At 42.1% G+C, this 16,916-nt stretch overlaps 1 long non-coding RNA gene across 1 annotated transcript in view; it reads left to right on the forward strand.

Annotated features, from left to right (window-relative positions):
• Positions 1–16,413, forward strand: part of LOC122238752 — a 31,603-nt gene extending 15,190 nt beyond the window's left edge. Inside the window, exons 3-4 of the long non-coding RNA XR_006217886.1 lie at positions 11,310–11,537; positions 16,291–16,413. This is a non-coding gene — a long non-coding RNA (uncharacterized LOC122238752). The remainder of the gene's footprint in view (positions 1–11,309; positions 11,538–16,290) is intronic.
• The last annotated feature ends 503 nt before the right edge of the window (positions 16,414–16,916 follow it).

Raw genomic sequence — 16,916 nt, forward strand, 5'->3', positions numbered from 1 at the left:
AACATTAAAGTTCTAAAAACCTTAACAGTGCCATAATCCAACTTGACCTAATAGAACATTACATTGAATAACAGCAGAATTCATAGTTTTTTCAAGTGCACAAGGAACATTAGCCAATATAGACCATATGCTAGGCCATAAAACAAATCTCAATACATTTAAAAGGTTTTAAATTATATAGACCATGCCCTTTGCTCAAAATGGAATTAAAATAAAAGGCAATATAAAATGATATCTGGAAAATACTCCAAATATTTGGAAATGAAACACACTTTTGAATAACTCATGGGTCAAAAGAAAGAACATAGTACAGGCAATCCTTGCATTGCACAGGTTCTAATATGCACAGATTTCAGCTACCATAAATAATACTGGTCCCTCATCAACATGGTTCCCATTTCAGTTACCACATTTTGGTCATCATAGTTTATTAACTGTAAGTAATTCAATAAACTTCATTGTGAGATTATCAGTCCATGAATCACTATGCAAATGATCAGTGGCCAATCACATCACTTCTTCCAAAATTCTTTGGTGATTTATTGCTGTGCCTCTATTACTCAGTGCACACACATAGAGTAATGCTGTTTCCTTCTTGGTCCCCCCTGATAAATCACATGACATTTTACAAAAATGGATGACCCAAAGAAGGAAATGGCCAACAGAGATGAAAGTACATCAAACAAACAAAACGTGATCATGTTGGAAGCATAATTTGAATCAAATGCAAATGGGATTAGAGAAGAAATCGCTAACGTGGGAATCTTAATATTGCAGCTTTTTGAGAGATTCTAGATTTATAGTCCGAGGAATGTAGTGAAAGTGACATAAATGAGGAATGTACTTACAATGGAAAGGATAAACATGCCCCAGAGGAAGGGATCCTGGCAAAAAATGTTACATTAAAGGACTCTTGGATATTTCATACCATTGAATGTGCAAAATATCAAATGTTGGAAGCTGAATCAAAGTTATAAAGTTCTGAGAATGACAATTCACAGAGGCATAGAAAAAGTGATCACTCCTCGTCATAAATTATACAACGACAAGGCAGCAAACACCGTTCAAACTCTTTTGATTTGCTTTTTCTGTCAATCGTAGCAATATATAAATAATACAAAATTCATTATTTCACCTCAGGGGGACAGTTCAGTGGCATGAGGTACATTCTCATTGTTGTACAACCATGGCCACCATCCTTCTCCAGAACTTTTTCATTTCCCAAATTGAAAGTCTGTATCCACTTCCTAAGTTTTTTATAAAGAAGGAAAACACTTTAATCCTCAAAGCGTTTCACTATAAACAGTTTAATGCGTCCAAGGGTTTAAATTACAGGGTACTAAATAAATATTCGTTTCATTATTTTTTTTTCATTTTCCTACACAGTTATAGCAAACTATATAGAAACATAGAGTTTCTAATGCCATGACAAAAAAATCTTAAAGGTCACAGAATAGTTGGAATTTTTCCATTGATTATTAAGATCACTTTGCAGGATTTCAGTTTGCATGGTCATTTTTATGGTCCTTCACTATTTTGTATACACTGTGTATCAAAATTTGCGAGGTAAAGTCAAAGTGGTCTCTAACAGGAAAGTTGTAGTTTTATTTGCTTACATTAGAAAATAAGAAAATTCTTTCAATATATGCATGTATCTAATCATCACATCGTACACCTTAAATTTGCAATGTTATATATCAATAATATCTTAAGAAAGCTTGGGAGTAGAAAATAAGAAAATTCTCAAGTTCAGTTCTCTAAATTTTTACCTTGTGAGCTGGAAAACAAAGAGTAAATTGAATCCAAAGTAATTATAAGGAAAGCATAAAGAGCAGAAATTAACACAATAGAAAACGCAGAAGCAACATAGTAAAATCAATGAAATCAAATAACCCACAATTATTATTATTATTGTTATTATTATTATTTTGTATTTATCTAAAAGAAATGAAAATGTATGTCCACACAACACTGGAATACTAATATTCATATAAGCTTCATTCACAATAGCCCCAAACTGAAAGCAACACAAATGTTCATCAAGAGGTGAGTGGATAAATTGTGGTATATCCATTCAATGGAGTATTAATCTGCAGTAAAAAGCAATGAACTACTCATTTAAGTAGCAACATGGATCTTAACATTTTGAAAGCATCATGCTATGTAAATGACATGAAGAGGTACACACTGTATAATTCTATTTATATGGAAATCGAAAATAGGCAAATCTGATTTACACGGACTGAAAGTAGATCAATGGCTGCCTGGTTCTTGGGGTGAGGTGGAGAGACTGAGTACAAGAGAGCATAGAAAACTTCTCAGGGTGATAGAAATGATCTATATCTTGATATGGTCGTTACTTGGAAGTTCTTTTTTTTTTTTACCAAAATTCATTGAGTTCAACATGTGTGAATTTTATTGCAAATAAAATGAATAATCATGAGGAGTATTAAACTGTAAGCTTGAAGGACATATTCATGTAATCTTGGGTTCTTATGAACCAAGTATGTTGATGGTGGTATAGGGAAGGTAGACACTTGGACAAAGATGCATGTTTGTGTTTATATTTGCATGTGTGTGTGTGTTGATGGTGGTAGAAGATGGGTGGCTCATTTGCCTGCCTCCCACCATTCTGCTCCAAAGGAAGCACCCCCTTCTTCACTTTCACTTCCTCTGCTAAGGCTTATTTTCCAACATCACGTACATATTTGTACATATTTACATATTTACAACACAGAAATTCAGTCAACAATAAGAAGAATGTAGCCTTCTGTGTTCTCTCCATTAAATACCACTACCCATATAGAGCTGCAGGAAAGCACATTTCTCACGCGTGCATAATTTACAGACCAATGCTTTACTACAAAGTGAGAATTTCTCTCTCCAAGTTCCCAAATGACAAGCCATCCTATTCCTTTTTTTTTTTTTTTCCAGGAACCAGGTCTTTCAGGCATATCGATGGGTAATAACTGCTTCCTCCTCACCCCTCCCCTAACACATACATACACACACACTCAATGCTGTACTTCCTGGGGGAATTCAGACCCAGTCTGAACTAGTTACGTCTGGCAGTTCCTCTGCAGCCTGCAGCCTGAGAGAACACAGGGCTGCCACCAGCAGCCAGAAGCCAGAATGGAGAGCGGAAGGACCTCAAAAACTGTCCCCAGATGGTGCCCAGACAGTTTCCTACTTTGAAAGACAGCCCTGTTTTCTCTGAGTATTGGCCCCATGGCAAAAGATCGCAGACTTTACTGCATTTCATTGGTCATCTCTCCTGAGCCTAAACCTCTTGCTCAGCAAACCAATGCCAAGGAGCAGGCTAGGCAGAATCTCTCTGGCAGTTTCCCTGCCAAAGACAGCAGCCAGGGCCGGGCTTCTCCAAGTAGAAGTTGGTTCATGCCCTGTGTTGCTGCAGACATATGCAGGCAGTAGAAGCTATCCTGGGCTCTGCCTCACCAGCAGCCTTTCTGGTTTGCTTCTGTTCATTCTTCCGTGTAGAACTATTTGTAGAACCCAGAAGCTACCTACCTCTGCTTCTTAAACATCTTCTTCACAAGCTACTTCTTTTAAGTGGTCGTATGTGATATTCCAAGTTTTGGAATCACATGGGCTACTTCTTGCCAGATGTTACAAACCACTGAGCTTGGCAGAAATCACAGAACATCTTGTTTTTTTTCAACTGTCACTTATATAGAGATTGCGTACTAGACTAATATTGACTATATCTACTCCTTTGATCCATAACATGTTATCATTCAAATATCATATCATGCCTAATCCTAAATATTCAATAATGGTTCCCCAAACCAAACAAGCTGGCATGAATTGAGTTGTTTGTTTTTGGGGTTTTTTTCCCATGTTTCAGAATTTGGGCTAGCATTGTGTCCTATGAGAAACACTAGTCTCCCCGTCTGAGGCTGAGTCAAGGGTGGAGAGTGTGCCTATCACACAGCCAGATGAACAATACAGAGATCTGGACTGATCTGATCTGATCTGGCTTCTACGCCAGCCTATGGCTTTCAGCTGGGGATCTGAATTTGACTTCTGAGACCTCTGACTCACTAATCAAAACTGAGTCCATTTAATCATTTCCAACACCCTCTCCCTCTCGGTCTTCTTGAGACTGGTTATAGAGAGGCAGACAAATGAACTGTTCGTTCTTAGACCCATACATTCGGTCTGAAAACTCAAAGATATAAAATTTAATCTGAAACCCAAGTTCATTTTCTCTCATTGCAGCAGAATTTAGTTTGCGCCTAGAAATGCTGGCCCGAAGATGTTGATCATGTTCTGAACTGAACCAAAAGTCAGAAATAAATTTTAAATCTATCTATCAAAAGAAAAGTATCATGCACTGTTTTGCTTACTTATACTGTTGGGTAAGCCTTTGGCTAGGAAAACATGTAAGGTGTTTCATTTGTCAGACCGTATATTGGATAAAAATCTAATCTTGCCTGTTCTGAAAACATTTACGTCTTCTAAAAATTCCTTGTATTGCCTAAAATAAAGTTTTATTTTTTAAATACACCAAGCATAAAATTACTTAATCTTCAGGAGGCATCTGATATGAAACCTTAGCTTTGAAATGATAAATTCTGTATCATTTTATGAGCTAATTAAATAGGCCCAATCTCTCATAAACATATATTCCCACGAAGACTGGAGAAAGAACTTTTAAAGCTACGTAAAATAAGAATAAGTAAATACGTTCACTTCATAAAGCAGGAAAAAACGTCTCCTCTCGGCACAGTGCATTAGGTGCCTTACAGAAGAGTAAGGCAAGTGATTTTCCCTGCCTAGGAAAATTATCAGACTAAACATTAATGGTATTGCAGGTGGCAGCAGCTGTGAACATAAAAGGGTTGTTGTCGGCTACTTTTTCCCCAGTGATGTTCGGCATTTTCTTAAAAATAATGTGCATCGATATCACCACTACCTTCAACATTACCCTGACGGTGAGCTGGGATCTAGTCCTGGAGTAACCGATGGGTTATTAGGAGTGGAGGGAGAGGGGAAGGGAACCCCACTCTAATCCCCATCTAATCCAGTTATCAACTGGATAGCAGGTAGATCCTTCAGACCTCCTCGAAGTTTGAAATAGGGGTACTGGCAGCAAGAATAAAATGAACAAATAACTAGCCCAGAACTAAGAGAAGTTGCTGTGTGCCAGCTCCCCACTGAAGTGACAAAGAGATTGATAAGGCAAAACTTCTTAATTAACCAAATGCTAACTGTGACCCATATAAATATGTGTTTGAGTACATCAGACATCCATTATTAAAATGGCTCCAGGCCATGTCAAATTTCCTAGCCAGGACTTGTCACATAATGTTCTTGAAAATGCTACTTTTTGTTTACAAATATACAAGAGTTTACAGCCAGTTGCTAGGTAGATACAATTCAGCTTTTCCAATGGTTTTCACAATTTTCATGGGATTGGATTGTCATCTACATCACAGAAGGAAATCCATGTAATAGGGTCCTGATTTCTAGCATAAAACAAGAAATGGGCCAGCTAAAATCTCTGGGGAGAATGGTTGAACGTCACAACCAGAGTCATAATATTAAGAATACGGCTGACTTGAGGGGCACCTGGATGGTTCAGTTGGTTAAGCATCCAACTTTGGCTCAGGTCATAGTCTCACAGTTTGTGGATTCAAGCCCTGTGTCGGGCTCTGTGCTGACAACTCAGAGTCTGGAGTCTGCTCTCGATTCTCTCTCTCTCTCTCAAAAATAAATAAACATCAAAAAAAAAAAAAAAAAGGAGAAGGCAGACTTGAGTTATATAATAAATGAAGGACCCCACAGTATTGATAGCTTGTTATAGGGTCACTGTCACATTCCAAACCAAATCCTGTTTAAAACGTGCATGGTTAACTTTTGCTGCTATGGTGCTATGATGCACTGTTTTTCCGGAAACAAAAACAGTTAGCCTGCTTTCTGTACGAGTGTTCTCATGGTGCCAGGGTAAAGGAAACGTAGGCAGGGCACTAGTACGTGTCCAGAAATGAAGAGAAGTTGCTAGAAAATGGCCAAGGCAGTCCACCAAGACCTCAGGCATATTTTAAACTCATTAATAGGTACGATTTGATGGTAGAAATGGCAGCCTCTGCCAACTCTCGAAGTGAAACAGCTTCAGCCCACTCCTTTGACTAATGCCACTGCTGTTTGGTACAAGGTAATAACAACAGAACTTAGAAAAGAAATCCCACGTTACCAGCCTTCAGCCCCCAGGGTGATCTAGACAGGGAAACAGGGTGGGAGGGGTGGCAATGGGGTAGAAGTTCCCCTTAAACCCAAACTTCCCAGAAACTTTTGGCCTGAAGTTGTAATAGTATTGGTAAATTTTTAATGAATTTACTCAATGTTTTACAAACACTGCTCTTAAGAGCTTTGTCTCACCAGAAGCAGAAGTGTCCAGTATTGTGGGATAACAAGGCCCCCCGGGTATTTCCAACCAGCGGTGAGAAGCACTCTAATCATCTAGCAAAGGAAATATCATTCTCGTGCATTACCCAAGAATTGTTGCTTAGCCCAAACAGGCTGAAGCAGGGTAGAGAATCTTTATAACAGATAACTCTTTTTTTTTCTTTTTAATGTTTTCTTTTTATTTTTGAGAGAGACAGAGCGTGAGCAGGGGAGGCGCAGAGAGAGAGAGGGAGACACAGAATCCGAAGCCGGCTCCAGGCTCCGAGCTGTCAGCACGGACCCCGACGTGGGGCTTGAGCTCCCGAACCGTGACATCGTGACCTGAGCCGAAGCCAGCCACTCAATCAACCGAGCCACCCAGGCGCCCCAGGGTAGAGAATCTCTAGAGAGTGATGTGGATGGAGACTGGCCCCCAGACGGACCCCACAAGTCAGCACTGACCTTGGAGAACTCACCACTTCCCCAAATCTGGTTCACAGTCTTGGGGGGCAGAAATGATTTTGTAAGTGTCCCAGGGTTGGCCAGACTTGAGATGCTGACTCATTTAAACAAAGCCTGGAAGACATGATGTACAAAGCTAGAATGATAATTTAGAGTGTGGTATTCGTGGTGGCCTGAGTAGCCCTCTCTTTCCTTTCTGACAAGCTATACTATCACCAAACTGTTTGGCGGGCACGGGCAACAACCAAGGTAACGGGAGCACAGTAGCATTGGGTTCTGCAGTCTGTTTTACCCACCTGCATACCAGAGATACACCCGCCAGACAGACCAAATACATAGTCACGGAGAGAGTACCTTCTTCTGGGACACACGCCTTTGCGAGTCTACTTTTTCTCGGGGTCCATGCTGGTTGAAGCCTTTCCTCATTGACATTTCTTTTTTCTACTTTCCCTTAAGTTTATCAGTAGGCATTCAACAGAGTTACTTTCTATGGCTGTGCTGGTCTGACGTGCTGATTTCTTTCTTTCTTCTCCTTCTTTTTTTGTCATGTTTATTTTTGAGAGAGAGCATAAAGAGCGCGTGCACGTGCGCTGGGGAAGGGGCAGACACAGAGGGGACAGAGGACCTGAAGCGGGCTCTGTGCTGACAGCAGAAAGCCTGATGCGGGGCTCAAACCCACGAACCACGAGATTGTGACCCGAGCCGAAGCTGGATGCCTAACTGACTGAGCTCCTCAGGCGCCTCTAGCGTGCCCATTCCTTCATTTAAGCCATACAGGGCGCTCTCCTTTCAAGTAGTTAGGGGCACCTACTGAAGTGCCATCCACATTGTGAAAGGAAGTATGTGAAGATATTTGATGAAAACCTTAAAATGGAAAGCTCTCCTTGAGAGCTGGTAGCTCCTGGAAGGAGGCAGTGCCCGAGAATTCAAATAGGAAAGGTGTTGCCAAGATGGCTGTGCATTTGGGGGTCTTTATCCTTAAGGGGATATTGGTTATAGGATCACCAAGGTGTGACAATCAAAGGAGGAAGAAGGAAGGGAAACGATATAAATCAACGCCTGCAGTCTGAAGGCGGGGCAACCATACGGTGGCTCTTATTTGACAGCTTCTGACTCAGGCGTCGTCTGTCACCGAACACCTATCACGTTCAAGGTGCAGAGCTCTGTGCTACGAGGCTTTCAAGAGAAACAGGGACAACCTGTTACAAACGATTAATGAACTTTGCTCTTTCTGCCTTCTCAGTAGGTCAGTTTTTTCTCCATTGGCCTGGAATATCCAGAGAGGAGGAAGGCAGTGGGGAGGGGCAGGAGATTAGGGAGTTCAGTAGGGAAGGAATTCAAAGAGAGCTGAGATAATAATCACCTTCCAGCCTTGCATGATAGGGGTTTGCCGTGTAACCTTAGCTTTATAAACTTGCCCGACATTTTGAGAAAGGATTGTCCCCGTGTCTTTACCCGATAGCCTAGTAATGAGCCTGCCTGGCCAACTAGATCCCAGAGTTTTACATAAAGTACAAAAACAGGAAGTTGGTTAGCGAAGGCCAGTTTGTGTGGCGGGGAAGGGGTCTGTCTCTGACCCCAGAGAAGTAGGAAGAAGAAAAGGAGGAAGGAAGGTGTGGGAGGTCGATAGCCAGATGAGTGTCCCATTTGCCCCTCCTGGCTTTGGGCCTGGAGTGGGACTGCGTCCAGTCACTTCTCCTCACTCATTGTACTGTTCTATAACATCACCGCAAACACTGAATTAGCAAATACTGGACCACTGCTCTTTGGGGACATACATGGTTAGGTTTCTGGTAACATCTTTTTTCCTTTCAAATAGGTTTCTTTTAGGGCAGTTTTAGGTGCACAGCAAAATTGAACAGAAAGCAGAAAGTACAGAATGCTCCCATATTCCCCCCCACCTCCGCCACGAACTCATAGTCTCCTGGACTATGACCATACCCCACCAAAGTGGTACACTTGTTACAATCGATGAAGCTATATTGATACATCAGAATCATCCGAAGCCCACAGTTTATATTAGAGCTCACCCTTGGTATTGTACATTCCCTGGGTTTTGACAAATAATGACACATATCCACCATTATAGGATCATACAGGAAAGTTTCATTGCCTAAAAATCTCCCTGCCCCGACCCCCTGGCAACCACTAATCTTTCACTGCCTTCATAGTTCTGCCTTGTCCAGAATCTCATATAGTTGGAATCATACAGCCTGTAGTCTTTTCAGATTGGCTTTTTTCACTTAGTAATATATATTTCAGTCTCCCCTCCACCCTATCTTTTCTTGGTTTGATAGCACATTTCTTTCTAATGCTGAATACTATTTTATTGTCTGGATATACCTCGGGGTAATGGACTGAATTATGTTCCCCCGCCCCCGCCGTGAAATTCATATGTTGAAACTCTAACCCCCTGTATGACCGCACTTGGAGACAAGGCCAGTTACAAAGGTAATTAAGGCTAAACAAGGTCAGGAGGTCATAAAGGTGGGGCCCTAATCGATAGGACTGTCCTTATAAGAAGCAGAGACATGCTCACACAGAAGAAGAGCCATGTGAAGACAAAACGAGAAGCTGGCCATCTGCAAGCCAGGAAGAAATCTCTCACCAGCAAGCAAATTTTCCAGCACTTTGATCCTGGATTTCTAGCCTCCAGAACTGTGGAAAAAACATCTGTGTGTAAGCCATCCAGTCTGGGGTATTTTGTGATAGCAGCTGGAGCAGACTAATGAATACACAGTTTATGTATCTATTCTCCTACCGAAGGACAACTTGGTTACCAAGTTTTGGCAATTATGAATACAGCTGCTATAAACAGCCAACGGGCAGGGTTTTGTGTGGCTGTAAGTTTTCAACTCATCTGAGTAAATGCTAAGGAGTGTAACCACTAGATCATATGGTAAGAGGAGCTTCAGCTTTATGAGAAACTGCCAAGCTGTCTTCCACAGCGGCTGCACCGTTTCGCATTTCCACCAGCAGCGAATGAGAGTTCCTATAGCTCCACATCTACACCAGCATTTGATGGTGTCACTGTCCTGTATCTGGGCCATTCTAATAGGCATGCGGTAGTCCTTCAGGGTTGTTTTGGTTTGCATTTCCTTAATGCCATAACCTGTGGAGTATCTTTCCATAGGCTAATTTGTCCTCCACGTATCTTCTTTGCTGAGGTGTCCAGGTCTTTTGTCCATTTTTAAATCAGGTTGTTCATTCCCTTGTCGTTGAGTTTTAAGAGTTGTTGGTATATTTTGGATATTAGCCCTTTGTCAGTTAATGTCTTTTGCAAATATTTCTCCCACTTTGTGGCTTATCTTCTCATTCTCTTGACAGCATCTATCACAGAGCAGAAGTTTATACTTCATTAAATAATCAACATATAACCCTGTTTCATGTGTGTATCTATTTGTTTAAGAACACCTTATTTAATAGACACCATTGACTCATTAACACTGAACTCACAGACAACGGTTCTGTAAAACACGCCTGGAGGAAGCTAGTCTGACACATTGCCGTCTTGGTGTGCCCAGGCTTCTACTCAGGCTGCCATAACAAAATACCAGAGACTGAGTAGCTTAAAGAAATTGAATTTCCCACGGTACTGGAAGCAGGAAAGTCAAAGACCAAGGTTATGGTAGGTTTCTGGTGGAAGCTTTCTTCCTGGTTTTAGATGGACACTTTGCCCTCACTTAGCCTTTCGCCCGAGTACAGTGCACAAGAGAAAGCCCTCATCTCTTTTGATAACAATCAGGGCCCACCCGTAAGACCTCATTTGACCTTGATTACCTTCTTAGATGTGTCATCTTCAAATAGAGACACACGGGAGATTAGGGCTTCAGCATATAACTTTTGGAAGGCACTAACATTCAGCCCTTGTCACCTATGATTTCTCCATAAGGCACTTCGCAGCCTTCTCACTCTTACGAGCCATCCACAGCACGTCAACACTGTACTCAAGGGGCCACTGTCAACAGCAAAATCACCAACACGAAGCACGAAAATGCGAAAAGCTGAGCACCAAATAGGTCATGTAAGGAATACTTGCTGACAGTGTGAGTCCTGAAGTAAGACCGGGTGTCACCCTATTTGACCCCAGCTGAGAAGGGGCAAAACAGGCAACTCAAATTTCTCACCACTCTGCAAACAGCCATGGATGTGTAAGAGGCTGATTTGGGGGTTAAAACAAGTTTTAGTGATTAGGCAAATTCACAAATGTAAAAGCAGCAAATAATGAGGATTGACTGCATATATTTTAGATAAGTCGAAGGTATCATTCAAGTAAGGGGCTGCTCAACCTGCCCACTTGGATCTGAAGAAGTTCCTAGGACAGGAGGCCTATGCCGACACATCATGGTCATCTAGGTATTTACGAGGGGGGAAGGTCATGAGTAGACAGGAAAGGTCTAGGTGGCAATCTGGAATCTCCCTTTTCTCTTTCCTCACAGGATGTTGAGTTTAGAGCCAGAGGACCTGCCACAGGCCGGCTGTGGCAAAGCAAGGTGACCCTCCAGCAAATGCTGCAAGTAGACAACGAGGCCAAGCAGCTTAAGGAAAAACAGCAGAAACTCAGGGTTCTGTAGCTCTTCAGAATTGAAGAGAAGCAGAGTCAGTGAGTAGGAAATGTTCCTGTTCCTCAGTCTGCAAGTCCTGAGCCACCCGAGTGGCTTAGTCGGGTAAGTGTCCAGCTCTTGATTTTGGCTCAGGCCACGATCTCACGTTTCGTGGGTTCAAACCCCGCGTCAGGCTCTGTGCTGACAGCATGGAGCCTGCTTGGGACTCTTTCTCTCCTTCTCTCTCTGCCCCTCCCCTGCTCACACTTGCATGTGTGCTTTCTCTCTCTCTCTCTCTCTCTCTCCTTCACTCTCAAAATAAAAAAAAAAATTAAAAAAAAAAACTTAAAAAAAAACAACCAGGAAAAAGAAAAGAAGAAGGAAGGAAGGACATATTCTTGAAAACAAACTTGAGAGAGCCACAGTTCTCCAGCTGCAGCTTTCAGCTCTGGAGGGCAACAGAACTACCTGGACAGAGGCTGCCCCCTGGAGATGTGCGGATTCCTGCCAGTAGGACTCATGAGCCTTCAGGAGGCCAGGGGTCTGTCTGTACCCCAGCAACACAACAGGGAACCAGTAAGCCATGCTCTTTTCCAAGAGTACACCCAGACTCTTCCATTTCAACTAGACTGTAACACGGTGGGGAAAGCCAGGCTAACCGAGCCACTGGGCAGCTTTATCCAGTAGTGACTTGAGATGGCCTAAGAGACTCTTTAAATTACTCGGGTTTTAAATCAGATTGAACAGTTAGCTTTTCTCCCAGTTACTTACCAATGGGTGGGGGCTCAGGAAGAGTGCCAATCTAATTAGAAGATAAGGAAATTCCTTTCTCTCAGTATATCTCAGCTGTACTATGAGCTGAAATATATGGTCCAATTACACACACACACACACACACACACACGCATAGTTTTTAATTTGTTCAGTTGTGGTCATAACCTAGTGAGAAAAATAGAAAATCCCTCATTCATTAATCATGATGACAAGGCCGTTTATGAGTGCTCTAAATGTGAGTTACATTGACTTGTTTTATCCAGAGGGCAGCAGTGAGCTTTGGCAATGTTAGCAAAGGAAGACATTGGATGGTAGTCTGCAAGCTGATGATGCCACTCAGTCTGAATGTCCCTGGAAGGCTGCTCCAGTACATTCAAATGTAATTATTGCTGTTTTCAGTCTTGACTGCAACAGATGAACTTTTCAGGAGCCCAAGCAGCAGAGCCCAGCCAGACCATCTTCTTTCCTCTTACTCCACATCCCCTGATGAGTCCCAGGCACTTGGCCTGGGCCATCTCCTGTAACTGATTCTCTTCGTGGTATCGACGGCTTCATTTTGATCTACTCACTCCTGTAATTGTCCAGCCATTCTTCATGTCTGTGATCTTGTCCTTGAGATTTAGAACATGCTGATTATCTTTCATCGCTTCTCCTGCCGATACTATCCACTTACTGCCTCTCTCCCCTGTTCCGTGCCCTTGAATTCCTGAGACGGCGCGTTCAGGGTTCTTGCTGCTGGCTTCCAGTTGGATTTCACTTCCTCCCTCCCTGCACCCTCCTTACTTCCATGCAGAGTCTCTAGCAAGTTGCTACATTCCTCTTTGACCACAGCCTCTCCGGGGTGGGGGAGGAGGGGGCTTCCTCATCAGCTCCCATCACGCAGTGGGGTTTAGTGACACTCCCCTTGATCCATCAGCCCGCCTGTAGGTGATGATGGCTTCTCACTGTTGCAAGTCTCTGAGTCCTTTATTTCCATTTCCCTTACACTGCCCATTCCTCCATAATTTCTTCACTGAAATTTTTTTTTGTTCAGTGACGGGAGTTGGATTCTGCTCTCTGATACTCTAGTAACCTCTAATTTACTACTTGTGATACTTCCTTGAGTGTTCCACAGACCATCTGCTTTCAGAATCATTGTAGGTGCTCGCTAAAAACACAAAGTCCCGGGACCCATGCCAGCACCTTCCCAGTCAGAATGTTTGGGAGAGCTCAGTGGAGATTAGGCTATCTTCATTTTAACCCATTCAGAGCCCCCACCAAAACCAAAGACCTTCATATGAGTCTCCTGTCTGCTTGGAGTTGGCTAGCACCCGAGCGTGTTCCTGGGCCTGTCAGTAGTTTTCCAGAACCTTCAGGTAAAGCTCCTCTTTATTCTTAAGAATGAATCAAAGATTAATTACATGTATTTCAAGTAATTTAAACTTCTAAGAGAAAGAAGTGTCTATAAATAAGATATTTTTGAGCCAAACCCACTACATGTTTGGAGGCTTGCCACAATGAATCCCCATCTACGCTCTCAGGAGCTCAAAGCGCACCTGTTAGAAGGGAGCTAGAATGTTCAGTCCAGTTTGCTCAGCCACGAAATGGTCCCTATTACAAAGCCACCCCTGTTTCTCCTGCACTCACTGTTTGGAATTCTGAGAGAATTCAGAAGAGCAGTAAACACAGCAGCCATCTGGTTCCACTTACAACAAACTTTATAGAAGGGAAACCAAGCTGAAGGGACTCGCCTAAAGCCTCACACCTGGTCAGTTTGTTTAGTGAATTTTTTCATAGGTTTTCTTCCTCCAAAACAGACTTCAGGTGTTGCTTACATGTAACTTGTGACAGAGGTGGCCCTCTAGGTCAGGTCCTTCCTCTGACACTTAAATCAGTGACATCAGAGTGAAATGTTACTTTTTTTTTTTTTTTTTTTTGGAGGATTGTATTAGTTTCCTATTGCTCATAACAAATTATGCAAATTGAGTGGCTTCAAACAACAATTAGTTATTACCCCTACAGTCTCTGTAGAGCAGAAGTCCAGGCCCACCTGAGCTAGGTCTTCTCTGCTCAGGGTTTCACAAACTGAAGTAAAGGATTGGCCAGGCTGCATTTCTTTCTGTGGGTCAGGGTCCTTTTTCCCAAGTTGATATGATTGCTGGCAAATTCAGTTCCTTATGGTTGTAGGACCGAGGCCTCTGTTCTCTTGCTGGTTGTCTGCCAGGGTTATTCTTGGCTCCTAGAGGCCCTCTGTAGTTCTTTGCCATGTGGCCTCCTCCATGGGCCCTCTGTCACCTTGAATTGTTCTGATGTTGTCTTTTGTTTTGTTTTGTTTTGTTTTGTTTTGTTTTGTTTTGTTTTTGTCTCTGACATCTAGATCCAGTTGTAATGGGCCTGTGTGATTTAGTCAGACCCACCAAATAATCCCCTTTTTAGTTAACTCAAAGCCAGATGATCAGTAACCTCATCATGAGAGGGATGTGCCCTCGTGTTCAGAGGTTCTGCCTACACTCAAGGAGAGGGAATTATACAAGAAGTGTGTACCAGGGGTGGGAATCTTGGGGCCAGCTTAAACTTCTGCCTATCACAAGGTCTTAAAGCAGCAAACATTCACTGAGTGCTGAACATGGGTCTAAACTTTGGTAAAAGATGAACTGGGCATAATTTGAAAATTTTAAGAGTTTATTTAAGCAAAAACTAATTCCAACTGGGCAGCCTCAAATCTGAAGTGTCCAGGAGCATGCTCTGGACTAGAACTATGGGAAAGACTTATATAGAGAAGATAGGAAAGAAAAAAAAAAAAAAGAAAGAAATTATTTGATTGCCTGTAGCTTAAAGTCCAGCTGACTGGCTGCGGTTGGTTGTCCTTGGCATTTCCATTTAGTAACCCTGAAGCATTTACAGGGTTAGATTTGGGGGTGTTTATGCAGGCCACCATGGCATTAGAGCCACCAGTCTAACGGTCCCCAGTTTAATTAATCTAATAACCGTATACATGTTCTAACCCATATAATCCTTACAACAGCTCTAAGGAGTAAATATCATTATTATTACCATCTTCTCTTTATAGACAGCATGTATAAGAGCAAATAAATTTAAGAAGTGTAATTCCCCCTGTTGAAAACAAGGGAAAAGACTCTTTCTCCTCTCCCCTTTCTCTCACAATTTCTTTCTTTGGCCTTTTCAAAAATACAAATCTCTGGCCAGTCTCTAGCAACTCAGGAATGTTTTCTCCAGAACTGGGGGCCATCTCTTTGAAAGGTAATGATCAGGGAAGATAATACCTAATCTCCTGATGTCCTGGGAAGAGAAGGGCCTACTGGTTACTTGATTCCAAATTGCAAAATCCACCTGATGAAATGGGTTGGATCCCTTTATTACATGACAGTGAGATTTCTTTCTGTCTTTGCAATCTCTTTAACTGATGTATCGCATTCTGGTTTAATGTTTTCCCAGTAATAAAATTGTCCTATTTCTTTTCTACCTTTGTAGTGATGTTTTCAGGGTCAGGAAGAGATTCAGAGAAGTTAAGTAACCTGTCAGGGACACCTTACTGCTGAGCGGCAGAGTTTAGATCGTGAGCACCGGTAGTCTACATATCTACCCACCTCACTGTCTTGCTGTTGTATTACCAACAATAGCTTGTGGCTTCTAAATGTTCTTTAGCTAAAGCTTCTCCATACACTGTTCTATGGCCAATGAGGCCTCCATATCTGATCCTTTAGATCAGGGTTCCTCAACCTTAGAAATATGGACCATTTAGGCCACGTAACTCTTTGTTGTAGAAGCTGTCCAGTACATTGTAGGATGTTTAGCATCACACCTGGCCTCTACCCACTAGATGCCAGTAGCACACCCAGTAGTGAAATCAAACGTGTCTCCAGACATTACCAAATATTTGGGAGGATTAGGGGCAAAATCACTCCAGGTTGAGAATCACTCCTTTAGTGGAAGAAGTAGGGGACGCACACACACACACACACACACACACCCCATGTGCTTGGCCAGGAGCAGGGAAGGAACCATATATGGAAGAAAGGCTTTGACTTTGACTTCCACAGAATGGCTGAGGACCACTAGTCTGGTAGTTGGGGCTGCAGCCTCGTAAATCTTGTCCTTTCAGAAACAAGAAGAGACCAGTGTTGGCCGCAGTGTCCTCATTTCTTCACCCTATTCTTTTTTCTGGTTTGGTTGCAGAAGTGCCTGAGAAGAGCAAGTCACAATAAAAACTGTTCTCCTTACCAAAGATGTTTGCAGCTCTGGTTTATTGTGTATTTCTCTATCTTTAGTGAAAACTAAAGTCTCATTAAGTCCCCTAAAAGATCTTTGGGGGGAAAATGTTAATGAGTTTGGTCTAAGACTGAGCTTCAGATTTTATACAGCTGCAGACCACAGCACAAAAGTGACTTCAGCCTGGAAGAGTCTCAACTTAAAGCCCGGGAACAATCAAAAAAAATTTTTTTCAGGATTATTTCCCTGCTACATTCAAAACTTTGCGTCTTTCCTCTACTAACAAGAAACATATATGTGTATATATATACGTATATATGTATATATGTATACACGTATACATGTATATATGTATATATATGTATATATGTGTGTGTGTATATATATATATATATATACACACATATTTCAGAGCAAGAAAACTTATGAACTGAAAATCAGCCTAATGTGCTTTCACCTCTTGCCCGAACATTCTGTACTTTAAATGTACTTCAGAACCAATGCTGTCTTTGTTCTGTG

Source organism: Panthera tigris, chromosome B2 (genome assembly GCF_018350195.1).
Source record: "Panthera tigris isolate Pti1 chromosome B2, P.tigris_Pti1_mat1.1, whole genome shotgun sequence".
NCBI classification, from domain to species: Eukaryota; Metazoa; Chordata; class Mammalia; order Carnivora; family Felidae; genus Panthera; species Panthera tigris.